At 41.8% G+C, this 25,812-nt stretch overlaps 1 protein-coding gene across 4 annotated transcripts in view; it reads left to right on the forward strand.

Moving 5' to 3' along the window:
- Nucleotides 1–25,812, forward strand: part of CADPS2 (calcium dependent secretion activator 2) — a 576,541-nt gene that overhangs the window by 114,238 nt on the left and 436,491 nt on the right. The gene's annotated exons all lie outside the window — the stretch shown is intronic.

Genomic DNA, 25,812 nt, shown 5'->3' on the forward strand with positions numbered 1-25,812 from the left:
ATCTTAGGGTAAAGCTTCACTCACATGGGATGATTAACAGACAGACAAAAAGGAAGTTGGATGAGGTCTTTAGGAACAATGTGACAATGCCATGTGGCAGTGCACAATGAAGAAAAAATGAAAAAGTAAGGAAAGACTTCTTGGCTTACAGTTGCAAAGAATAGCACTGTAATCAGACCCTGCATCTGTTAAACTCAGAGCTTGTGTACATCAACATTTAGTTTGTGGCAAGCTGGGTTGTGCTGCTCTACCCAGCACTAGCTAACTGTCCATGTAGACCTTACTGACCGGTGTTAACAGTTGGTTAGTGTTTTTTGTTCTAGTCCTTTTTGAAGATGCTTGTAGTCAGGTCCTGGTTGGGTTGGGTTGGATTTTTTGCAAGCATACTTCCCACATGAGCTAGTTAAAGACTCAACCATAGAAGCAAACAGACATGTGATCTATCTAGTCCGACAGGGTGGGTGAGGCAATATCTTGTATTTGACCAACTTCTGTTGATGAGAGAGACAAGCTTTCAAGCCACATAGAGCTCTTCAGAGATGGGAAAGGTACTCTAAGCATCACAGCTAAATGCAAGATGGAACAGATTGTTGAGCGTAAGTAGCTCTCACATATTCTAAGGGACCATTCAAGGCAGAGTGGCCCCTTAGCACCGCTGCAATCATGGGACAAAAAGGGAGGTTATTGGGTTACAGATTGGTGCGACAAGTCATAAATCTAGTCGTTCTGTTCAGTCCATGATCTTTAGTGTCTAGCAAAGTTATGAATTTAAGCTCCCAGGCTTTTGAAAGTGTTGTGCAGGTTTCCTTTAAGGAGGAGGACTGATAGGTCAGATATAGAGTGATCGCTTTGTGAAAAGTGTTCACTCACAGGTGGTAGGGTGTTTTCATTTTATTTTCCTGTGAGAGTTCATTCGAGAGCGTAGTGATTGTCTAGTTTCACACACACAATTGTTACTGGGGTATTTAGTGCACTGGATGAGGTACATTTCATGTTGTGACAGGCATGTGTAGGATCCATGGATCTTGAAAGGTGTATTGTGGTGGTGGTGGGGGGTGATGATCAGTGTAGTAGTGGAGATCTCTGCAGGTTTTGCATCTGTGGTTCTGCCAGGGTCTGTTGCTGCTTTGAGTTGGTGTCTTGGTCTATGGGAAGCTTGCTTCTGATGATGAGCTTGGAGAGGTTTGGGGTTGTTTGAAGCCAGAAGTGGGGTTTCAGGAAAGATTTCTTTCAGGATGTGGTTCCCATCAAGTATGGGTTGTAGTAGTTTGATGATACCCCATATGGGTTCCAGTGTGGGATGGTAGGTGAAAACTAGGGTATGTATGGTAAAGGGGGTTTTATTTGTGTATTGAAGCAGGTTTTCTTGGGGTATTTGGGTGGCCAATTCCATGATGAGATCTACTTCTCTGCTGGAGTGTCCTTGTTTGGCGAAGGCGCTTTTGAGTGTGTTAAGGTTTATATCCTGGGCTTTCTCCTCAGAGCATATTTTGTGGTATAGGAGTGCCTGGCTTAGATAAGAGATTTCGTCTTCTTCCTACACAACACTTTCAAAAGCCTGGGAGCTTAAATTCATAACTTTGCTAGACACTAAAGATTATGGACTGAACAGAACGACTAGATTTATGGCTTGTTGCACCAATCTGTAACCCAATAACCCCCCTTTTTGTCCCATGATTGCAGCGGTGCTAATGGGCCACTCTACCTTGAATGGTCCCTTAGAATATGTGTTAGCTACTTATGCTCAACAATCTGTTCCATCTTGCATTTAGCTGTGATGCTCAGAGTACCTTCCGAGATCCAAAGAAGAGCTCCTCTGTGGCTCAAAAGCTTGTCTCTTTCACCAACAGAAGTTAGTCCACTAAAAGATATTACCTCACCCACTTTTGGTGTGTCATATCCTGAAACTGACACGACTACAACTACACTGCATACAACAATGTGATCTATCCAGCAATTTTTTACTCTGAAAATTATTTCTATCAGTTCCTTCTTGATTCTATGCAAGGATTTTGTGACATAAGCTCTTCAAAGCCAGGCTACTTTACCTTTCACATATGTTGAATAAAAAGGCTCTTGAAATGGCTGTTTTGCATGTGAGTCATAAACAGTAAGCTAATCTGTTCAATATTAGTTCCTTCAGTAAAATGAAAAGTCTGTTTTTTATTGTATGATTCCAATCATAAATGTATTGATGGTTTGTGCTGTTCCAAGTTAACTCGAGTGATGTGGCTACTTTATAGCTCAGTTTTTCTCTTGCTATAGGAGGATCCTGTCATTGTCCTGTTTTCTATTTACTTTTCTTAAAAGGGTTATGGTGGAGCAGCAATTTACTTGTGTAAAGTATATCTATGTAATAATTTCAGTCAGTTAGAACCAGTCATGATCCTGTGCCTGCATTATTTGGGAGTTTATAGTGATCACTTTTTGTCAGTTTGTCTCTGCCATGTATGTTTTGTGATTTATTTTTTAAAAAAGATTCTTAGAATCATAGAATATCAGGGTTGGAAGGGATCTAAGGAGGTCATCTAGTCCAACCCCCTGCTCAAAGCAGGACCAATCCCCAGACTGATTTTTTTTGCCCCAGATCCCTAAAGGGCCCCCTCAAGGATTGAACTCTCAATCTTGGGTTTAGCAGGCCAATGCTCAAACCACTGATCCATCCCTCCCCCGATTATTACTATTACTCTTGGGATCCTTTTTAAGTTACCTTGAAAACCTCATGGGAGAGGAATTGTTAGGAAATGCATTAACTCAGTTTTTCATTTTATTTATCCCACGAATCTACCTTTGTTTTCCCCTTTCTTCTAACCCTGCTCTATGTAATTGTGAATCTTTTGTGTCTTGGTCCTTGGTCTTTGCATAATTAAAATTGTATCCGGGGCTTCATTAGAAGCTTGATCTGATTTTATCACTTCCATACTTAATATATCGTTGGATAGAAAAAAATGTGGCTGTCTCACCCCCCCCCTACCCCCACCCACCCCGTGTGTGTGAGAGATTACTCTCAGGGCTATAGTAGAATTTTTATGGAAAATTCCATTACATTCATTGAGCCCAACTTCTAATCTGCTTAGAACATCAGCTGTTGGTGATTTTAGATAAAAAGAAAAATTCAATCATATGGCAATTTATTATGAGTAATTATATTCGACACACTAGGTAAAATTTAAGTGGGAAAGTGATTTATGAAATAAAGTATTCTTATTCTTTTGCATATTTTAGTCCAATTAGTTCAGACAAAAACCAACTCAGTAAAATAGTAGGCACAGATTCATGCTCTTGAATTTCAGACATGGTGGGTGGAAAGCATCCGGCATAAGACCTGTATTCAGATGTCCAGCACGAGAACCAATATGTACCACTTAAGCCATATTTTGAAAACTTAAGTGGAATTTAAGTGATCCATATAAGCCTTGTGCTAGCGTTCTGTGCAGGAGTGGTTTTTTACTCTTGGTTGTGTTTAATCTCAGAAAGAATACATAAATAGGTGACAAGAATGTCTGAAATGTGACATTGAGATTGGTGACTTGATTCATATTTTCTATAACTAACTGGTTATTCAGAAGTTCTGGATTGCAGTAAGAACTACTGTAGATGTTGTAGAGATGCAAGGTTTACTACAACCACAGGTTTGTATTATTAATGATGTTTTCAAACATTGCCTGGACAGATGTAAAAACAAATGACTTGGAATGTCCTTAGCAGTAGCTAAGAATTTTTTAAAGGCATAGTTTGTACTGGCTGTTTTTTTTGTTTGTATTCCTTTAAAATAACCTTTTGCTATTTTTTGAAGTCTGGAGCCCTAAATGTTAATAGCAGTAAAACAACAATGTGATGCTGTAGCTAAGAGGGTTAATGTGATCCTTGGATGTATAAGCAGGGGACTATCCAGTAGGAATAGGGAAGTGGTGTTTTTTCTGTGCACGGCATTAGTGAGACCATTTATTGGAATAATGTGTCCTCTTATAGTGTCCATAGTGGACTATAGCGTGTCCCTTTCTGGTGTCCACACTTCAAAAAAGGCTGGTGACAGATTGAAAAGGATTCAGAGAAGAGCTACAAGAATAAGTAAAGATCTGGGAAACATGCCTTATAATGAGCCTGAAGAAGTACAGTATATGTAGTTTATGCAAGAGAAGATTAAGAGGTAACTTGATCTGTGTACAAGTTCCTAAAATGGGGTAGAAATTTCGGATAGTAAAAAGCTCTTTAATTTATCAGAAGAAGTTATAACAAGATTCAGTAGTTGGAAGCTGAAGCTAGACAAATTCAGACTAGAAATAAAGTGCAATTTTTTTTAACATGGAAGATAAATAACCATGGGAATAACTAATCTAGGGACATGGTAGTTTCTCTATCACTTGAAGTGTTTTAAGATTAGATATCTTTCTAAAAGCTATCCTATATCTCAAACAGAAGTTATGAGCTTGATGCCAAGAATCACTTGGTGATATTCTATGGCGTGTATTATACAAAAGGTCAGACTAGATAATCACAGTGGTCCCTTAAGGCCTTAAAATCCATGAATCTATGTATAAGCTGGTATGATTTTTAGTCTTTGTAACTGTCTAGTAAAAAAATCTATAACATTCAGTAAAATAAATGACGGCAAAGGTTTTTATAATTCATTATAGGAATTTGTATAGAAATGCTGAAAAATCTTAAGGCAAAAAAGGTTGATCGCTTGAATTCATCTATTAATTCACTTAACATGAGTGTGGACGAAATCAGTACGAGTCTGAAAAATGAATGCTGCAGTTCCATTATTTTTTTCCAACAAGGTGAAGAAATCTATATTATCAGTCTTATGAAACTGATCATTTGAGTTGATCTCTTCTTATGTGTGCACAAAAAGGAGAATGTATGTATTAATTTTACATTCTCTGGCAGCAAGAATGCAAGGAAATTTAATGGGAAATCGTTGTCAGAACTTAGTCTAAAATTTCTGTGTAATCACAAAGCTAAACTCTGCAAGGAATTATTGGAGAATGAGAATTTTCCTCTAGGTGTATGAGATGGTTCGTTTAAAAGATTCAGTACTAAATTACCAGAGTTTAATATATTGGAACTTAGAGATGATCTTGTTAATATTTTTATTTAAAAATTTACCATTATGAAATAACTCAGCCATACAATTGTTTTAAGGCTTGGAGTCAAATTCAGAATTGGTGGAACATCACTAGAGTTGCATCTGTTTGCATAAAGTCTGAATTTGGCCCTGGATATCAATTATTGAGCACAATTGTTTTTGACCATTGTATTGTTAACTTTAGGTGCATATCCTTATGATGCCAGAAAGCTTAGAAATTTTGTCTCAAATTGTCAAAGTGCACTAATTTATTGCTATTTGATCTTAACACATACAAAATTGTTGTATCTAAGCATCAAAATTTCAAGTTTTTTTCATATACATGTACACCCAGTGAGATATTGAACACATACTTCACTGTGTGTGTGTGAGAGAGAGAGAGAGAGTGAGTGAGAGAGAGATGGCATAAGTGGGTTTAAGTAGTACACAAGTCATGCTGACCCACTGTACAAGGGTAAATTTTGTGTTCTAAGAATTAGTCTTTAAAATTGGCAGTACAAATAAACTTGACACTGTTTATTGTTATTTATTAGAATTATGTTTTCTAGCAATCATTTTCTTTTTTCTTAGAAATAAAAACATCAATAATCAAGTCTAACATTTTACATCAGTAGTTTAGGAGCCAAATGGGTGCAGTCAGGCTTTAGGATTGTATCAACAAATAATAAGAGAAAATTTGCTCTGAAGAGTAGACAGTTTTTTGGCTTTTGTTTTTTTAAAGTGTGTGTGTGTGTGTGTGTGTGTGTGTGTGTGTGAGAAAACTTTGAATCAAAGTGATGAGGATAATTGCAGATGTACATGTTAGTTCAATTTCTTCCTTACATCTTTCCTTCCTTCCTTTTTAATTAATATTTGTTCATATTGCATAATAACCCTATATTAAAAGATCGTTCAGGTTGCAAAGTCAAGAACTCAAAAATTAGGAAATACTAGAATTATAGTTACCTGTGCAACTTCAATTTGAGCCCTTGGTATAATGCATTATGATAGTCTTTTATGACGTGATCATGTATTATTCCCAGAGGATGCCTGCCTCATTCAGTGCACAGGATGGATAGTGCACACTGAGCAGCTACTTAATAATTGTTTTTATCCTCATCTTTCAGTATGTGCCCTCAGGCTTTATTTACTATGCACCATATAAACCATCCACTGAATACAGAATTCTGGACTTTTTTCAGAATACTTAGCATTTTTATAGCACTTTATATGTTCAGATAATTCCCATTGGTTGAAGTTACTGTTGTGAGTGCTCAGCACATCTACAGCTCTCATGTTGGTAATCCAGAAAATCCAGGAGTTCACAGTAGCCACCTGGGAAAAATTTGATTTAAGTGATTTGCCTGGCAGATCAGGGGTAGAATCCGGTACTACAATGGGGCTTTCATCTACCTTAATCACAAGACCACCCTTTTTCTTAGTGCACTCCCCTGACTCATTCATCACCTTCCAACTTCTGCAATAAATAAGGCAAAGGTCCTATTGGCAACACGCTTCTTCATTACGCAAAACCCTGAATCCTCCCTGACATCCTGTGCACTGAATGAGGGAGGGTCCTATGGGACAGAAGTACATGATCCTATAATAACAGACCGTATCAAAATGCATATGCAAAGTGGGCTGAATTAAGGTTGCACAGGCAGTATTAATTCTGGCATTCTTTAACTTTTGAGTGATTGACTTTGCAATCTTAATGTTCTTTTAACGTAGTGTAATGTAGTTTCTTCACTGTTAAAAAATTAAACCAAAAAACCAAATTCCCTCACATAAAACCATATTGTTTCCTCACGTGGGTCGTCATCCGGGTTGGGAGCTTTTAGATTAACAGCAGGTATTACTGCTGAATTCTATTACTTGAATTAATGGGGTAACTGGTAGCAGTAGTAAGCAGTTATTCTCTGTGGACCAGTCACTAAAGGGCGATGGGACACACTTTGCCACTGGCTTATATAATCTCCAAGACTCCTGCGTTCAATTCCGTGTTCTGGAGGAGAGTTCTTTCTCCTTACTTTCAGTTCCATTGTCTGGTACCATAGCAGTCTCTATCAGCCAAGAAGAGTAATTGCACAAACAGTTTTGCTCCACACTGGGCTGGAGCATGTTCAGTGGAGATGGCATGTAACAGAGTGAATGCTCTGTTAAAGATAAGAACTAGTGGTCAATTAACACCCCTTCTGTGGTGTCCCTCTAGCTCCTGAGACGGATGGATGAAGACCTACAGAAGGCAGAACAAAGTGTTGGGAGAGAGGAAGATGGTTCATGGGGAATAATTAGGGCTTGGGGAGAAACCAGGCTACTGTTTCTTTAAGGGTCTGAGACCAGGACTCCTGTAGAGTGAGTGGGGAAGGGCTCCTGTCTCTCCCAGCCAACCAGGACAAGCACTGGGAAGAAGACTATATATATTCTGTCTCCTCTCAGAATGATGGAGACAGGAGCAGGTCTGCCGGCTGAACTCTCTTAGCCTGAGATTGAAAGTACTGAGTGGGGGAAAAAGGACAGCTGGAGGAGAGGCTGGCCAAGGCTCTACAGCTGGCCCAAAGTACAGCTCCAGCTCCAAAGAAGAGAGCTAGGGGCTGGAGCAGAGAGCAGACTTAAGGGAGAAGAAGACTCCAGCCAAAATAGGTACAATCCCAAGAAGAGTAACTAAAATTGATTTTACCTAAATTTACACAGTGTTATCCAATTGTGATTTTTTTTTTCTAAAGTTCTAAGCAGATACAATAGAATGAAGAACAAACCATTCTGATCGGCTATTTATGTCTGGAATAATTGAGGGCATGGGGCCAATATCATTTAGCAGAGATTAAGATTAGGATTATTTAGATTAGAAAAGAGAAGAGTAAGAGGAAATATGTTAGAAGTTTATAAAATGAATGAAGGTTACAGAGAGCCACATCTGATCAGTAATACAGGAATAGAATGAACACTTAAATAATTAAATGATTAATTAGAATAGATAATTGAAATACTACTTTATGCAATGTATGGTATAATTAAATGATGGAGCTCCCTGCCTCATGATATTATTGAGGCAAATAAAGCAATAAGACCAAAATGTAATTAAACACTTCTGTGAGGGGACACATTACAAATTGCAATCAATAATTATGTTTCATGGCATACACTGATCACTGCCAAAAGTGGTATTATTTAGCACAGCTGAAATATCTGGTACTTGGAAAAACAATACCAGATGAGACTAGAATGGGTGTTTTTATTAATCTGTTCTTCTAAGCAAAGGCTGACTCAGCAGTGTTTTGAGATGCTAACTCGGATAGTTTTGGATTTACCAATTTGAGTAAGCTTCCTAACAACAAGTGTGTTCTATTATAGGTGGAGGTGATAGTGTCTCATGTACTTAAGGTTGCCTGATGCGTCTCATTATAAGTCCCTGTTTTCAGTTTATCAATTTATCAGCTGTTAGCCATTCGGATTTAAATTTTTCATGCCTGGTGTCTGCCTTAGATCATGTGTGTTTTTTTTTGTTGTTTTTTTTGTTTTTTAAGTTTCAGCAAAATGTTTTATCCATTTCAGAGAATGAGATTAGGGGATAAATACATTATTCTGCCCATGTTTGATGATTTTTTTTTAACCAGTTTTGTTGACAAGTCGTAGTGCTTCCAAAATTTGGAACAGGAACTTGAAATTTGACAATGGAAGGGGGTGTCGTATGTGATCCATTTGCTATTCCTGCAGGGGATGTGGCGGGGATGGACAGTTTAATCAAGTTATATGCAGATCACACAAGCTCAGTAGGGGCAGGTTAGAGTTTGGCAACTAAATTCTTTAAGGATTCTGAGGATGCTTCAGCCTAGAGCTGCAGGGGCTGAGCAGGACTTTTCCTACAACTGGTGCCCCCAGCTGCTGCGGGCCACTGTGCAGCAGAACTGAAAGTAGGGAGATGCTCTCAGTGTTGCTTCTGCTGTTGCACAGGCAAGCTTAATTCTGCCACTTCCTAAATTTTGAGTGCTTGATTTTTGCAGCCTTAATGAGCAAGCGAGAGAGAGGGGCTGGACTTCTAAAATTATTTTCCTTCAAATTTCCTTCCTTTTCTTTCCATTACTAAGTTTCAATAATATTTTAGCACAGATTGTATTGATTTTTTTTTTCTTTTTATTCCTTTAGATAATATAATTTGGCAACTTGGTAAAGAATATTCAGAGAAAAGTCTTGAGATTGAATCTTAGGTATATTTATGACTACAGAACAAGTAACTCGTAGTATTTATGTATAACTTTCTTTCCAGTTGCTATATTACCTTGTTGCATTGTTTATGGATTTTTTCTGTGGAATGGTGTTAACTCTGAATTCCCCTGTATCTTCCACACATCATAACTAGCTAAGGATAACAGGACTCTTTTTTGCGTTCATGGGCTGAATATCCTACCTTCACTCAAGTGCATGATGATCCAAGATATTGGAGACCATGCTGGATAATCAAAATCAGTTTGCTATATAGTAGTGCAGCATATGATCACTAGACTATTGAATCTATGCCTTCTGTTCAGTCTGTTCTGGCATTGGTATTTTTCTATTATCATTGTTAAATTGACTGAGAATGTTATACAGCTGCTTTATCCATATTATGGGTATAACCATAACACACTTATTTCAAACTTTTAAATACAGTGTCTGAAATAAACCCATTATTACACTATAATTTTATCTATCCCTGGATTTGCAAGTGATGTGCTCTTGTTGGAAGAGAGCTGGAGAACTTGCTTACTGAATGAAATGAACAATTTCTCCTCATGCTTGTAGTTTAAATTGTTATTTTTTACCTTTTGTGAAGGTAGTTGCCCTGGCAGAATGAGGAAGTCTCTCACAAATCGGACACAATAGTGTGGAAGTAATTAGTTTGCGTAGTCAGATACTTTACTACTTTGTAAGCAATAGATTAAATTGCTCACTTATTCATTACACTAATTATGCTTCTCTTCTAATCAGACTACACCAGTTACAAACCAAATAATGGCTTAAAATATTGTGCATCAGTGGACTTAATCTGCATGTTTTTAATTATTTTTCTACTAATCCCCATGCTGTTTTGTTGTGGATTTTTTTTCCCCTAGAAAACAATTTATTTGGACTTTGGTTTTGCACTGTTAACAAATTGCACTGAGACACTTGGAATACACACAATTATTTTTATTAAATATTTTTCTGGACAGTTAAAGTTAAGCTTGTATTTTAACCAGCACAATGCTGATATGGGAATATATTAACAAAATATCACTGGGGCAGAAATCCTCAAGGCTTCAGAAATAGTCTAGGTACTGAGTGACTTTTTATTATTAATTGTATTAATGTTCTACCTAGGAGCCCTCATCATGGATTGGAACCCCATTGTGCTAGGCACTGCACAAACTCAGAAAAGATTATCATTCTGAAGCACTGGATGGCCAAAGGCCACATCATTCCTTTCCTCACAGAAAAGGCAGAGGGAGGGAGAATAAATATTCAACTTGCTCAACAAGAATTTTGGCAATATGAAAAATGGTGGTAGCTGTCAACGCCACACTGCCCTTATCCCCCTCGGGAAGGTGGAGTCTGCAGATTGGAAATAATTCTTCAAAGAGCTTTGAATATGACATGTATGGTAATATACTCACATCTATCTCATACTCTTCATTTTGAGTCTAGACGATCCTAAAGACCCCCAAAAATACTGGGGGGGAAGGAGGACCATCACTCTACTTTGTCCTTTGAGTGATTGTCTATGTGCCTATTCCACTGATGGTACGCATGCGCCTCAAGTGGTGGAGATCGGAGTTTTTGGCCAGCAGAACCGATAGGGTGTGCGTGTGCTCTCCAGTCTTTGTGCTCTGTTGTGAGGGCATATAAGGGTGACGTGCACCCACTGCCATTTAGTTCCTCTCACCACCTCACAGTTTAGAGACTGAGTCCAAGAGACTACCAGCCTTCTAGATAGCTACGAAGCTACATATTTAGTGTTGGTAGTTGAATAGTCATTGGTTCGGGTGCCTGTTGCAGCCTTTACTAGTTGTTCACTGTGGTGTTGCCCGTTTCACTCAGGTTTAAACACTGCCCCTTGTGTGAGGGAGTTATCTGAGCTTCAGGTGAACACTCAGTGTCTCTATTGTCTTGGAGAGATGCACATACTGAGGAAATGTGCAATCTGTAAGTCCTTCAACCCTAGAGCTAGGAAGGGCAGGGAGGCCCAACTTCAGGTCTTCTAATGACCAAATCAGTAAGACCAGCTTCCCAGCCAAGTCGTCTTGTACAAGGGCCTTCTGAACCCAAGAGCATCAGTGTGGGCTTTTTGACTTGGAGAGCTCTGACTTGAATCCTGACTACAACAATGGTGTCATCCTCAGACTGGAGGGAGCTGGAAGCCCCAGGGCTAGGTCGGTCACCAGGGCTTCCTCTAAGAGGAAGCTCTCCCTATGGCTCTGTACATCATCTTAGACCTCACAGCCCAGAATGGCTCTTGCTGAACCTTAGTCCCAAGCTGGCTCCAGCCACATGGCACCAAAACATTTGGCACCGAAACTCAGCACTTCAGGAAAGACTATTTTGACTCAAATATCCCCTAATGCCAACTGGCAAGGGGGTTACAAGAATATCCTGATTCTGGTGTGTACATTCAGGTTCACCAAAGAATGTCATGTGAGGTCTTAAATGAAAACTTGTCATACTAGTCATTGATATAATCGTGAAATGTAAGTACAGATATTATGTAAGAAGTTATGTATGTATACTGAAATATGTTCTTAGATTCTGTGTCACAGCAGAAGTGTAGAAACAGGTTTTTTGTTAGACAAAAGATGTTTATTCACCTGTCATTGTCAGATGTAAATTATGCATTATAATCTAACACAATGAATGCACATTTCCATATGAAGTTATCAGAGATGTAAAGTCAACAGGGAAGAGCACACAGGAAAACAAGCGATAGGGGTTTGTGGGAATTATACTGTCTTTGCATACAGAAAATCAACTCTGCGTATTGTAATGACCCTATGACACACCCTAGAAGCTGTTTTTTTGAATAAATCCTTGATATCAGCTTGCTTACTTATCTTCTGCCTCTTTCTCATAAAAGTAGAGCGCAATATGTTCAATTGCATAACCTCCAAGGCAGTATACTTGTCCCGGTTACTAGATTGAAGATTTGTATTGGGAGATATCAGAAACGTTCTTTAATAGAGCTATCCGGTTGGTAAAGTGACGGATAATACAGCTTTTACTGTAAATGGGCAGAGCATTTACATTCATGAAAATGGGATCTCAACCAGCCTTAGTTGAAGGTGCTGCAAAAGGCTTTCGTTGAGAGAAACTTCATTAGGCTGGAGGTTAACCGAATAATTAAGTTTAGTCTCCAGAAAGCATGTTATGAAGTTTGTTTGCTATATAACCTTTTTCCCCCCATTATCCTTACTATATCATGAATCTTTGGTAATAAACATATTATTGTTTTCACTATAGATATATCTCACTGCTGTGAATATATGTGATATCTCAGTTGAATCACTCAAGCTGGTGTGTGCGCCTTTCATTGGGGACACCAGACCTGGTATTTGTGAGTGTTCAGTGGATAAGGGTCTGAGCACTACAGGAGGAAAGCTTCAAAGGGACTTAGGGATTCGGGTATTCATATTGTTAACCTGCAAGGCAAAGTAAGGGCAGACATAGCTCCTTGGGTGGCTAGCAGGCTGGTGATGTCAGGGAGCAAACCTCCCTCATGCTGGAGGCAGATGGCTAACAAGGTGAGACTCAGTCCTGAGTACTCCGAGAACCATCAGAACTACAGCACTGACATTGGCACTGTCTACCTCAACGGTGCACACACCAACACGTCGAACACCAGAACTAGGCCACTTGGGACTGCACAGAGTCTCATTGTGGTGGACATCGCTATACTGCCTCAACAAAACCCGGTTCTGATACAGCTGACTACATTGCCCCACACGGCATCGTTTTTTAGGTGGTTTGCACTGATGAACTTCCAGATTCACCTGGAACCATGGTTACGGGCCTCCCTGCTACCCACCTCCATATTTTAGTTGGCACTGAATCCACCAGGTAATGCGGCACCATTGGGCCCCTAACTCCCCAAGAGCCTCATCACAACTTTTGGATCTGGGCTCTGTTTTCCTTGGTCTCGCGTTCCTAATTGGGGGATGAAGAAATCCATTTGCAGGAGCACATTTATTTGCTGAGGCTGTTACCTCAGCCCTTGACATTCTATAGAGGATCCAGACGCTCCTCATGAGAAAGATATTGTGACCCACAGAAACTGGTCTATTGGTTTCTTATATCCTGGCCACCTGGGACATACCTGCCAATGCCTATGTGGCTGTACTGGGGACCCTGATTGGCTCAGTGCATCCTTGGTCCTAGGGAACAGCTATACTGTCAAAAAACTGCTTCTTCCATGGCACTATGTACTCAGGTGTTTCAGCCACCCTTTCTGTTTCTGGCACAGCCAAGGACAGAGGAGGCAGCAATAGAAGAACAAACACTGGAAGGTGATCTGCTTACACCAGTAACCCTTCCCTTCTTGTCCCCAGATGAGGCTGTAGTACTATGTTGTGGGGTAGGCACACCCTGTCACGGGATGCCAGGTCATGTAGTGTCAGATGGAAGGGCAAAGGTGATTCTGCAGCTGGTCAGGTCCTCCGCTGATGACGCTTACTGTAACATGGGGTAGTATTACTTAGTAACTAGAATCATTAAGTGGCCCTTACCATTAGGGCCGCATGCCCCAATGGCCAGGGTCAGTGAAATAGCTCACCTCTGTGAGATTGTGTGACTGGTTGGCCCATGGGGGGAGTGGTGCCCCAGATAATGGGACTTGGGCCCTCCCTGCTCCTCCGAGCCCCAGCCCAGGGTCCTGGCGGTGCGGGGATCCTCCTGAAACATGCTGACCAGTCCCCCAGTTCTCACTGGCGAAGAGTTCAAGTCCCCTGGGCTGCTGCTTACCCTTTCCCCCTCATTGAAACTCCCCAGGTCTCTGGGGTCTTCAAATGGCTGGGCTCCTCAAATGGCCGGGCTCCCACTGGTGCCGTCCTTTCTCTGGGCTTGTTGGGCAACCTGGAGTCTCCAGTCATGAACTCTGTGAGCCGTAGTTGAGGTTTGTAGCAACTTCCTGCAGGGAGCTTGCAGCCTGCGTCCTTCCCTGCTGGGCAGCTATCTTTTATATGCCGTCTCCAGGCTGAGCATGCTCAGCAGGTTGGAGGGGTGGGGCTTCCTCAGCCTGCAAAGCAGAGTTAACCCTTTCGGGGCTGGTGCAGGGTAGGTATGCCTTGTCACATACCACTCACTGCTCCACAAATTAATGATTATAAGGGTTTCCAGAACTTACTAGAAGGAGGTCTCTGGCCCTTCAAATTCCTTTTGAGGAGGTCCAAGAACTGGCCCATATGTCGGTGGATGCTCCAAGCCTTCTCAGAAGAGAAGGTTGCCCTCCCAGTTAATGAGGCCATGATGGATCATACTAGAACTGTGTGGCAGGCACCTGCCTCAGCACCAGCTACATCACGCTGGGTAGATAAAAAATACCAAGTGCCTTCTAAGGGAGCAAAATTATTTTATATACACCCTATCCCATTATCCTTTGTCGCCACTGCAACAGCTGAAAAGGCAGGACAATTTAGGTCCACATCAAAAGACAGAGCAAAGAGATTAGATATATTTGGCTAAGAAGTCTACTCTCCAGCATGCCTACAGTTCCATGTAGCTAATTATCAGGCCTTACTGGCCAGTTAAGACTTTTTGTATACATTAGAAATGGCCTTTGTGGACAATATTCCCAATGACGCTTATGAATAATGTATGTCACAGGTGTTGGCTACAAGTTTTCCCTCAGTAAACAAGTCTCCAAGTGGCACCGAATGCAGTGCATATGGTTGCCATATCAGTGGCAAGTACAATGGCTGTCGTATGCGCCTGCCCTTGTGGTTTCAGGGGTTGGGCTTCCCCAGAGAAGTACAAGCCATGGTGAAAGATCTGACCTTTTAAAGAAGCTTAATTGCTCAGCTCTTAAATCAACGAGGACCTCAACATACTGAAGACCTCCTGCTTCACCTTATGTTCCCTCAGAATTTATGCACCAGTTTCTTAAAAAAGCAAATGGAAACAAGGCAATATTCTTTACAGAGACTGACCCAGTCATACTTTTGCCAGAGGTCTTTGGAGACTGATTGTGGCTCCACTTCAACTCTCTCTTTCCCCCCCCCCCCCAATCTTTGCAGTCCCAGAAGCATTCATTTTGATGGAGTGGTTGAGAGATGTGTCCTGTCCCCACCAACTCTGGAAACCTACAACATCATCTTTGGGAATCGCTTAGCTCATTTCAGACATGTTTAGTCCCTTATCACTGTAGTGCAATGAGCCATGGATACGATTACACATGGCTAATTCATCCAGTTTTCTGCAGTGCCTATTCCCAACCCGCCTCCCCATCACTTTTCAGGGACGCTTCTCAAGAGGTCTTTATGCTTCATTCTCTCTTCGAGTGATAGAGTAGATCCCTGCGCCTTATGAGGGAAAGGGATTCTACAGTAACTGTTTATTCCGAAGAAAATGGAAGGATGGTGACCCATCCTAGACTACTGAAACTCTAACACCTTTATTCACAAACTGAAGTTCCAGTTGGTCACCCTATTGTTGATAATTCCAACTACTCCAGAGTCAGGAGGCTGGTTCACAACTCAGTCTTCAGGATTGATTCTTCCACATCTCCATCATTCCATCCCACAGGAAGTACCTGAGCTTTATAGTACAGCAGAAACATTACCAATAATGAGAGCCTCCCTTCACCCTCTCTACAGTGCCAAGAGTATTCACCAGGGTGCTATCAGTAGTGTCATCTTACTTGAAAAGGCGCAACATCGCACCAGGTAATCCTCAAGATACTGGGGAAAATCTCTTCATCAGATCTCTGAGGCAGTCTGCATCATGCTCAATCTTTTCAGGACATTGGGCCTAAAAGGCTACTTTAACTTCAGTCGAAAGGACTGAGTTCATTGAAGTGATCCTAGACTCTACCACATCCAAGCATTACCTACCGAAGGACAGATTCACGAATATGTCTGCTTTGATTTATTAGTTTAGAAAGAAACCCAAACACCGATGTGAGGCCATGCCTTGCCCTAATAGGCCACGTGGTCTCATGATACCGCATTCCAGACTCCACTTCTGGTGCTTGCAGGATTAGCTGAAGTCAGTCTCTGCGCCCTCCAAACATCTCCTGGATGTATCCCTCACCATCCCAGCCACTGTCCTCTTATCACTGAAATGATGCAAGGAACCACTGAATGCATGCAGAGGGGAGCCATTCAGAGCACCTCTATCTTCCAAGACCATAGTCGCAGAGACATCTCTGCAGGGATGGGGAGCCCACATGGGAGAACTAACATTTCATGACCTGTGGTCCTAAGGGAGAAGAGAATGCAAATCAACCTCCTGGAACTCAGAGCCATACAGAAGGGCTGCAAGTCCTGTCTCCATTAATATAGGGACAGTCTATCCAAATCATAACAGACAACATGACTACAATGTTTTAATATCAACGAGCAGGATGGAACCACATCCTCCTTACTCTGTCAGGAGGCAGCCAAACTCTGGAATTTGGTCAAATATACTTAGCGGCAATACACTTATCTAAATTGCAGAACATAGGAGCAGGCTTTTCCCTAAATCCTGAGTAAGAGATCAAAGCCAGGATCCTAGTAGACATCCCACAACAGTCCTCTTTGCCTCTCAACCCAACTGTAAATGTGAGAGATTCTGCTCAAGAGGATGGAGGAGTCCAGGATCTGTAGCAGATACATTCCTGATACCATAGTCAGGCAGTCTGATGTACGCTTACCCTTTGACCTCATCAATCCCCAAGGTATTCTGCAAACTCAAACAAGACTCAGCCAAGCTGATCCTTATCTCTCCATCATGGTCAAGACCATTCTGGAAGTAGGATTAGAGTCAACAGATCTACTGACATAGAATCAAGGACAAATTCTATACCAGAATCTAGCATCTCTGCGCCTCACTGTATGGAGACTGGATGAATGCTGATGATAGAGCAGACCTGCTCTTACACAGTTAGGGAGCTCGTGTTAAACAGTAGAAGAGACTCAACAAGACAAACTTACCCATCAAAATGGACAAGGTTTTCTAGTTGGTGCCAATGAAAATTGTTAATCCCACTTCACTCCTCAATCCTGCATATTTCTTACTATTTAATAGAACCCCAAAATGAAGAATCTGTCTCTCAGCTTGCAAAGTGCACTTGGCAGTGATCTTGGTTCACCTCCCACCAGTGGAGGATCTCATGGTCTTTGCTCACTTGATGGTGACTAGATTCTTGAAAGTCCTAATAAAGTATTCCCACCCATCAAAGAAGAAACTCCCCCATAGGGTTTGAACCTAGTGCTCTCAACCCTCAGGTTGTGCCCATGGCCACCTCTTCCCTACTGTACTGGTGAATAAAAATGGCTTTTTGGTAGCTATAACTTCAGCGTGAAGAGTAGGAGAGATTCAAGCATTAATGTCTGACCCATCATGTACAGCTTTCCATATTGAATAAGGTATCAATGATAACACATTCTAAATTCCTTCTGAAGGTAGTCATAGAATTTCTTCTAAATCAACCAATACACCACCTGGTATTTTCCCAAAACACCCTACATCCAAATCTGAGGCAGTGATACATACTTTGGATATGAGGAGAGCCTTGGCCTACTACCTGAATAGAACAGAACCTTTCAAAACATTGCCAGGATTGTTTGTGTCCATTGGGCAAAGACTGAAAAACTCTGCACTGGCCACAATTAGGACACATTCCACCAGCACTTAAGCATCAGCACTCAAACTTACCAATATCAGATGTTTGTAAGGCAGCTACTTGGGCACTGATCTACATGTTTACTCCAAATTATTATCTTGATGGAAAGCTTCTCAATCTGATGCTGTGTTTGGTAAAGCTGTCCTTCAATCACTATTTAATTAAGTTACACAGAGCTCCCACTTCCTTAACAGGATAACTGCTTGGGAGACACCATCAGCGGAATGGGCATATGGACACTCAAAGGACAAAGGAAAGTTACACTTTGTGCCTAGTGTTCAAAGTTCTTCAAGATGTGTTGTCCATATACAGTCAAGTATCCGAGGGGTAGCCGTGTTAGTCTGAATCCGTAAAAAGCAACAGAGGGTCTTGTGGTACCTTTAAGACTAACAGAAGTATTGGGAGGATAAGCTTTCGTGGGTAAGAACCTCACTTCTTGCATCTGAAGAAGTGTGGTTCTTACCCACGAAAGCTTATGCTCCCAATACTTCTGTTAGTCTTAAAGGTGCCACAGGACCCTCTGTTGCTTTGTCCATATACAGATTCCATGGTGACCCTGCCATCTCCTCTACCTTGGAGTCCTCTTCTAAGGGATTCTGCAGTAAGAAAGAACTGAATTGTGATGAGTATGCCTGGCCCTTATATGCCCTCAGTGGAGTACGGGGACTGGAGAGCACATGTGTGCTCTATGGGTACTGCTAACCAAAAAGACTCTGCTGTCCACCACATGAGACCTGTGCACCTTCAGTGGAATGTGTATATGGACAACATCTCGAAGGACTCTAGTTACTGTACATGGTAAGTAACTTTCTTGCTTTCATCAACCTGCACATTTGGTCCCTTCTGCAGTTTGCTAGCTTTGTATTCTAGTCAGAAGAAAGCATGTGGCACCAAACTAGTAGTGCACTACCTCAAAATAGAAGAAGAGAAAATTCCCACTGACATTCTGTGAATTAGCTGCAAGTGGTTGTTAAACTCAGTGAATCCAGATCTTTGCAACCAGTATTTCTGTGAAGGCTGTGGACTTCCATCAACCCAGATCTTTGGATTCTGAAACCCATCTGGATACCTCAGGGAACCACTGTTGTGCTATTATGATAAACATTTTTTTTTAAAAATAGTCTTTACCATCCAAGGTGATAAGTAAAATAACAGCTAAGGAGTTTCTTGACAAAAGAAAGGTGGTGATTTTTCTGTATCATACTGGATAAGATAAATACCAGTACAAAAAATGGACTATTAAGTGTTATTTCATTCAGTTGTAGATTTCTACTTGGGGGAGAAAACAATGTTCATGTACATATTTTAGTTGAAATTCTATAACATCTTACTTGAATAGAAAGATTTACCTCTCAAATCCTTAGAGATACGTGACCTGTCAACCTCTTTTAAACTTTGAAGTAAACTTTGAAAAAACAGATATTTTTTTCTAGCGAATTGATAATCCCTAAGTGTAAACCAAGCTATGCAGCATGTGGCAGTAAGGGATAAAAGAGGTCCACAAATTCATAGCTGAAATCCAGACACTAGTAATATGAAGTGAGGTATTAAATTCACATTGATCTCTTTTGATCAATTTTATTTGTTTTCTATTATTAACCTTAACAGAGAACAAATTCTTATATCAGAATAGCTGTTTCAATGTGGTAGAGGAGCCCTGGCAATAATAATGTAAATTCTTTCTTTGTGGTTATTTTCAAACTTTGTTACATTTAAATTTCCCATCACTCTGCTGTAAAGAGCAAACTGGGAAATCAGATTCTTAACCAGTTTGTATTCTCTGAAGTAACCATTCTAATGCTATAGAGAGGGTTGTTCCTATTTCATGTTCTCTGTAAAGGCTATTACCGCATCCATTGAACAGGAAAGAGCCTTCTTTACTACTAAAACTAGGCCTAATGTCCATGCTCCTTTAATTTGATTTTTGTTGAGATATAACTTAACAACATAATAAGATTAAATTAATTATCCAGCCTATTTAGGTTTGTAAATACCATAGCTTAGCGCGCCTCTATTTAGTTAGCAATAGCTACTTCATTAAGGAAAGTGTTTGACTGTCTGATAGCCCTTGCCATCAGACAGTTTTCTTTAATTTCCTAGTTTAACTTTTCCTTTATTAGCTGAAGCTTGTTCCTTAGCTCATTGTTTTTCTGTGTAAATAGTACATTTCCTTTCCTTACTTTATTACCCTTTAAGTATTTATATGAGGCTATCATGTGCCTACTTACCATATGAAAAAGGCTTAATAAATTAAGTTCCATTAACCTGTCTTACTAAATCATTAATCTCAAGTTTTTATTATTTTGGTTGTCCTCTTTTGAACCTCTTAATGTATTTTTTCCCCTCTCTCTCTCAAGTGAAGGTTTCTAAAATGGCACAGTAGTACTGATGTGGTTCTAACCAATAGAGTTGCATTATATCTTCTCATCCTGTAGTTGATCCCTCTATATAAACATTGGATATGCATTTTTTATTGCTCCTGGGGTACTTCTGCACCACTGCGCATGCACAGAATTCATGGGTCATACAGAATTTTTTCTGCCACAAAAAAATACGTTCTGCTGGAAAAGTGCTACAGTTACACCTTTTGTCCATGAGGGACCACTGTGGTGCCAGAAGAGAGCAGCCGCTTCCGGGAAGGAGCAGTCTGAGTTGCAGATAGGGAAGAGAAAGAGGCTGCCTACCTCACAGCACTGTGGGGCCAGGTTAGGAGGAACTGGATATGGGGGGATGGACAATGTGGGGCATGTGGGGCTGCTGGGGATCACAGCCTCAATGGCTACTGCCAGTCATCACCTAGCCCCCGCTCACTGGGGCAGACTGCAGTCTGTAAACCCCTCATCACTGGCAAAGGGGATTTGGACCAGCTGACTCTGCCTGACCCCCAGTACCTTTCTCTATCCTTGCATAAGGACTGCAGTCTGGGGGTTTACCAGGCTGGAGCTCCCCAGCTCCCTTGCCCTATTCCCCAGCACTGCTCCAGTTCAGGTACCCTTTTCTCCCAGGCAGCCAGGTCCTTCTCTCTCCACAGCTAGAGAGAGACTGACTCAGCCCTTTTATAGGGCCAGCTGTGGCCTAATTGGGTGTGGCTGGAGCTGTGGCTGCTTCCCCAATCAGCCTACTCTTTTAAGGAGTAGGGTAACTGCTCTGCTTACTCCCCCACCATAGGAGAGGAAATACTTGAGAGTCACAGTGGGATCAAATCATTACTAGTACAGGGTACTGCCATTTGGACTCTTCACAGCACCAAGGGTATTTATGAAATGCCTAGTGGTGGCAGAAGCCCACCTAAGGAGGCAGGGCATTATGTATAGTCCTACCAGGACAAAGAACTGATTGATTGCAGTGGGAGATGATGGTGAGCCTCTAGTGCAGGGATGGCCAAACTGTGGCTCACGTGCCCCATGCAGCTTTTTTATCGTTAAAGTACAGCTCGCGGAGCCCCCCACCCACTCCCATTCTCCACCTCCCAGACTGGGGGGAGGAGGGGCGGGAGGAGATTGGGACCTCTACTGTGAAGTGGGGTCGTGGGAAAGAGGCTTCTGCGCAGTGGGGAGGGGAGTCTGGGGGCTTTAGTCCCACAGGGCGCAGCTGCCGGGGCTCAGGGCTTCAGCAGGAGAGGGTGTTCCCTGGTTCTTGAACTTCTAAAGATTGTCATATGCAGCTTAGAGGGTCAGTAAGTTTGGCCAACCCTGGTGTAGTGTGTTCTATCCCGACTTGCCTGGCTGGGCCTACTAGTGAACTACAAAAAATAGTCATTCACACCATCTCATATAATATAGCTCATAGGAGCCGTGATAGACTCCAAATCAGAAAAATCATACGTGCCTGAGGACAGATTGCAGCTATTAACAAGCACTCGTCCTCCAACTTAATTCAAAACAACTAGGAGAATAGGGGATTATCTCACAGTATTAGTCCACATATTGGTGTGCAAGAACATGATGCTACTTGCCAAACTTCACCTGCAGCCCCTCTAACTCTGGCTCAGGCCAGTCTATTCTGCAGCAAGTCATCAAATAAACAGGAAAGTTTCATTGCCCCAATACATCACTGCAGAGTTTGCTTGGTTGTTGGACCCCACAAATGCATGATGAAAGGTGCCCTTTTCAGTCTTCCCCGACAAACATGCTAATCATGGACGTGTCCAGGACAGGCTGGGGAGCTCACTTGGATCACTGACCGATTCAAGGAACTTGGTCCCTGCATGATATGGAGTTGCACAGGAATGTCCTGGAGCTCAGAGTCATCAGACTGGCCTGTGTAACGTTCCTGCCTGTCCTCTGGAATTCAGTAGTGCAAATCTTCACAGACACCATTGCAACTATACATTTTCTAAACAAAACAAGAGACACCTATTCCTTGCCTTTGTGTTTGAAGGCTATCAAGTTTTGGACTGGTGCCATCAGAACAGATTGACCTGATGGCTCTTCGCCTTCCAGGAATCAGCAACAACTTGATGGATTTTTTGAGCAGGTAGACATTGACCAATCACAATGGTCCTTGCACAGATCTAACATAGGACCAGTATTTCATCATTTGTGCTCCCTGGATGGTCTTGTTTGTCAAAACTTGCTCCATGAGAAAACTGAGTCCAGGGTGGCTGTTTGGAGTAAAGATCACCTGTTCAAAAGAGGTACATGAGGTATTGCTAAACAGTAGAAAGGTGTTGACATATCTGCAGAAGTGGAAGAGCTTCTACACTGGTGTACCCTTTCGGCATCTGTCCCCTGTTGACTCTTCCTTATCTGATGTCTAGGATTACCTTTTGGGGTTTGAAGGAGTCACACCTTTCTCTGAGCTGTTAAAGTCCATTTAGCAGCAATCACAGCTTTCCATTTCCCAGTTGATGAGCTTTCAGTGTTTACTCGCCCCACCACTTCCTAGTTAATCAAGGGATTAACTAACCTGATTCCACATCTCAGGGAACCTACCCCTATACGGAACTTGAATTTGATCCTCAATTCTCTAGTGAAGCCTCCTTTGAGCCATTAGCTAAATGTTCCCTTCTCCATTTGTCCATGAAGACAGTCTCTAGTGCAGTGGTTCTCAACTTTTGTACTGGTGACCCCTTTCACATAGCAAGCCTCTGAGTGCAACCCCCGCCCTTATAAATTAAAAACACTTTTTTATATATATTTAACACTGTTATAAATGTTGGATGCAAAGCAGGGTTTGGGGTGGAGGCTGACAGCTTGTGACCCCCTCCATGTAATAACCTCGCGACCCCCTGAGGGGTCCTGACCCTCAGTTTGAGAACCCCTGCCCTAGTGACTATCACCTCTTCTAGAAGAATCGGTGAGCTAGGAGCTCTAACAGTGATTTCTTTTATCCAGTTTCCTATAGAGTGGAAGCTTTAGCTTTTTGGCATCCCATGAGGGAAATTATGGTGCTCTCAGCTAGTTTTAATTAGGAAACAAATACGGTCCTCATAGACTCATAGACTCTAAGGTCAGAAGAGACCATTATGATCATCTAGTCTGACCTTCCGCGTGATGCAGGCCACAAAAGCTGACCCACCCACTCCTGGAAGAATTCTCTCCCTTGCTCAGCTGTTGAAGTCCCCAAATCATGATTTAAAGACTTCAAATCGCTGAGAATCCTCCAGCAAGCGACCCCTGCCCCATGCTGCGGAGGAAGGCAAAAAACCTCCAGGGCCTCTGCCAATCTACCCTGGAGGAAAATTCCTTCCCGACCCCAAATATGGCGATCAGCTGAACCCCGAGCATGTGGGCAAGATTCTCTAGCCAGACCCTCTGGAAAAAGTTCTCTGTAGTAACTTTTAATATCCCATCATTGACCATTGTTACTAATTACCAGCGATGGCACGTTATTGACCTATTGACTAAAATCACTTTATCCCATCAAACCATCCCCTCCATAAACTTATCAAGCTTAATCTTAAAGCCAGAGAGGTCTTTCGCCCCCCCTGACCTTTTTGATCTTAACTGAAATACTAGGAGGTGTCACTGGGAGAAATGGGAAATCCCATGTCCAGGCTCTCAAGATTTCAGAGAGATGTCACTGATTTCTTCTTTTGCCCTGGATTTGAAAAACATGTTTGCATTGTTTTTATTGCATTTAAAATAAAACTGTTGCACTAAATAGGATTATTTAATAATTTGAGGCTTTATTTTTTTATTTATTTTCTAACATATGGTGTAAATGAAGCAGATGCTAGAGAGTTGAGGCTCAACATTTTTTAATAGGAGTAGATTAAATATAATGGAACAATCATTTATTGCATACAGAATTTTAATAAACCAAACTTACATAAGCTGTTTTTCATTAAAAAAAATTTAACCTGGTGAAAACCAGTGGTCATATTTTACAAAACTGAAGTCTATTTCATGCACTTACTAGATGATGCAAGGAAATCATGTACATTTTTTAAACTGTATTTGATAAAGAAACTATAAATGGCTTAAGTAAATCACCACGTACTAATGCAAGTAGCAGCTTATTCATACTAAGGTTAAGGAGAAGGGAGGAATTGCTGATACCTGAGCTAAAAATTTGATTCAAACTGAAATCAAATGTATTTTGTTTGGATAAGTATCCTGTCTCACTTCTGCTACAGTCAATTTTTCCCTAATTCTGCTAAGATTCATCTTGCGATTTAGTCATACCTGATGATGGTCGCTGAGTTGGTTTTCATCTTATTTTGGTGCCTAAATTATGGAGTTCATAAGTCATTCAAAAGTCAAGTGGGATAATGAAACTTTGAGCCACTTTGAGCTCACCATTATGAACAGCCTCTCTCCTATGTTATTTTTAACACTGTTTTTTTTTTTTTTAAATTACAGCTTGAGTTGCTTCCTATATACAAGATTGTTGTCTGTTGTTACTGCATCCAATAACTCCAAGGCTTTGATATAATTTTGATGCCGAAAGGTTCCAAATGAGATCTTCCAAAAATACATTATTTTGGAGGTTAAATATTGAGCTTGGCACTGTCAGTGTGTGAATAAATATCTGCCAAAACCAATTGGATGCACTGAGTGAATAGAATATTGGCAGCTCCAGCTAAAATAGGGGCAATAGCCTCTAGCTGCTCTAGCAAGCCTGAGTCTTATGTTCTAATTGTGGTTGTTTTGCTAAATCCTAGTATGTGTTCTGGGACTATATTGTCCTGTCATACCGCTTTATTACAGCATACCGTCATTTGTATTTTGGATGTAATGGAATAAGAATCCAAGTAGGGACCTTTGGACATTCTGGGAACTTTCTGTACAGTCTCTGGTCAGTAGTATGGACCGGACCCCCAAAGTCCGGTTGTCGCAATTTTCCAGGGCCGTAACTAGGGCAGTGCACGAGGGGCAGCTGCCCTGGCCACAGAACTGGTGGGGGAGGTGCAAAAATGGGGTGGTGCAGGATTGGGTCCAGAGGCATCACGCCCTGCCACCCCGGCCAGTCCACAGCGGGATCAGAGCAGCTCCTGCAAGGGGTGGAGATGCTTTTGGTTCTACTTTGCTCTGGCCCCTGAGCGGGGCTGACTCTGCTTCTGCCACAGGCACGGATGAGTTGCTGCTGGGGTAAGAGAGTGTGGCCTGGCCCCTTACTGGCCGCTGGGTGGGGGAGGATCCCTGTGGGAAGCTGAGCGGCCTAGGCAATTTTGACCATAGCTGTAGTTCAGGGGCGCTGGAATGGGAGGGCCAAGGGCCATGCCTCCCACTTTTTATCTGCCTGAAGGGTGAGCGGGCTGGGGGGAGCTACGTTGTCAACCTGCTTAGCCAAGCCTGCCTCCTACCTGCGTCTCGTGGGCAGGCAGGCAGACTCTGCTTAGGCTGCAGCTTCCAGCCCCAGCTCTGAGGGCAGTAGGTGAGTAGTCCTCTTCCGGGCAGAGAGAGCTCAGTTAGTGGGGGTGGAGAGAATAGAGTGACGGGGAAGGGGGAGATGAGAGAGGAACGAG

Source organism: Malaclemys terrapin, chromosome 1, assembly GCF_027887155.1.
Source record: "Malaclemys terrapin pileata isolate rMalTer1 chromosome 1, rMalTer1.hap1, whole genome shotgun sequence".
NCBI classification, from domain to species: Eukaryota; Metazoa; Chordata; order Testudines; family Emydidae; genus Malaclemys; species Malaclemys terrapin.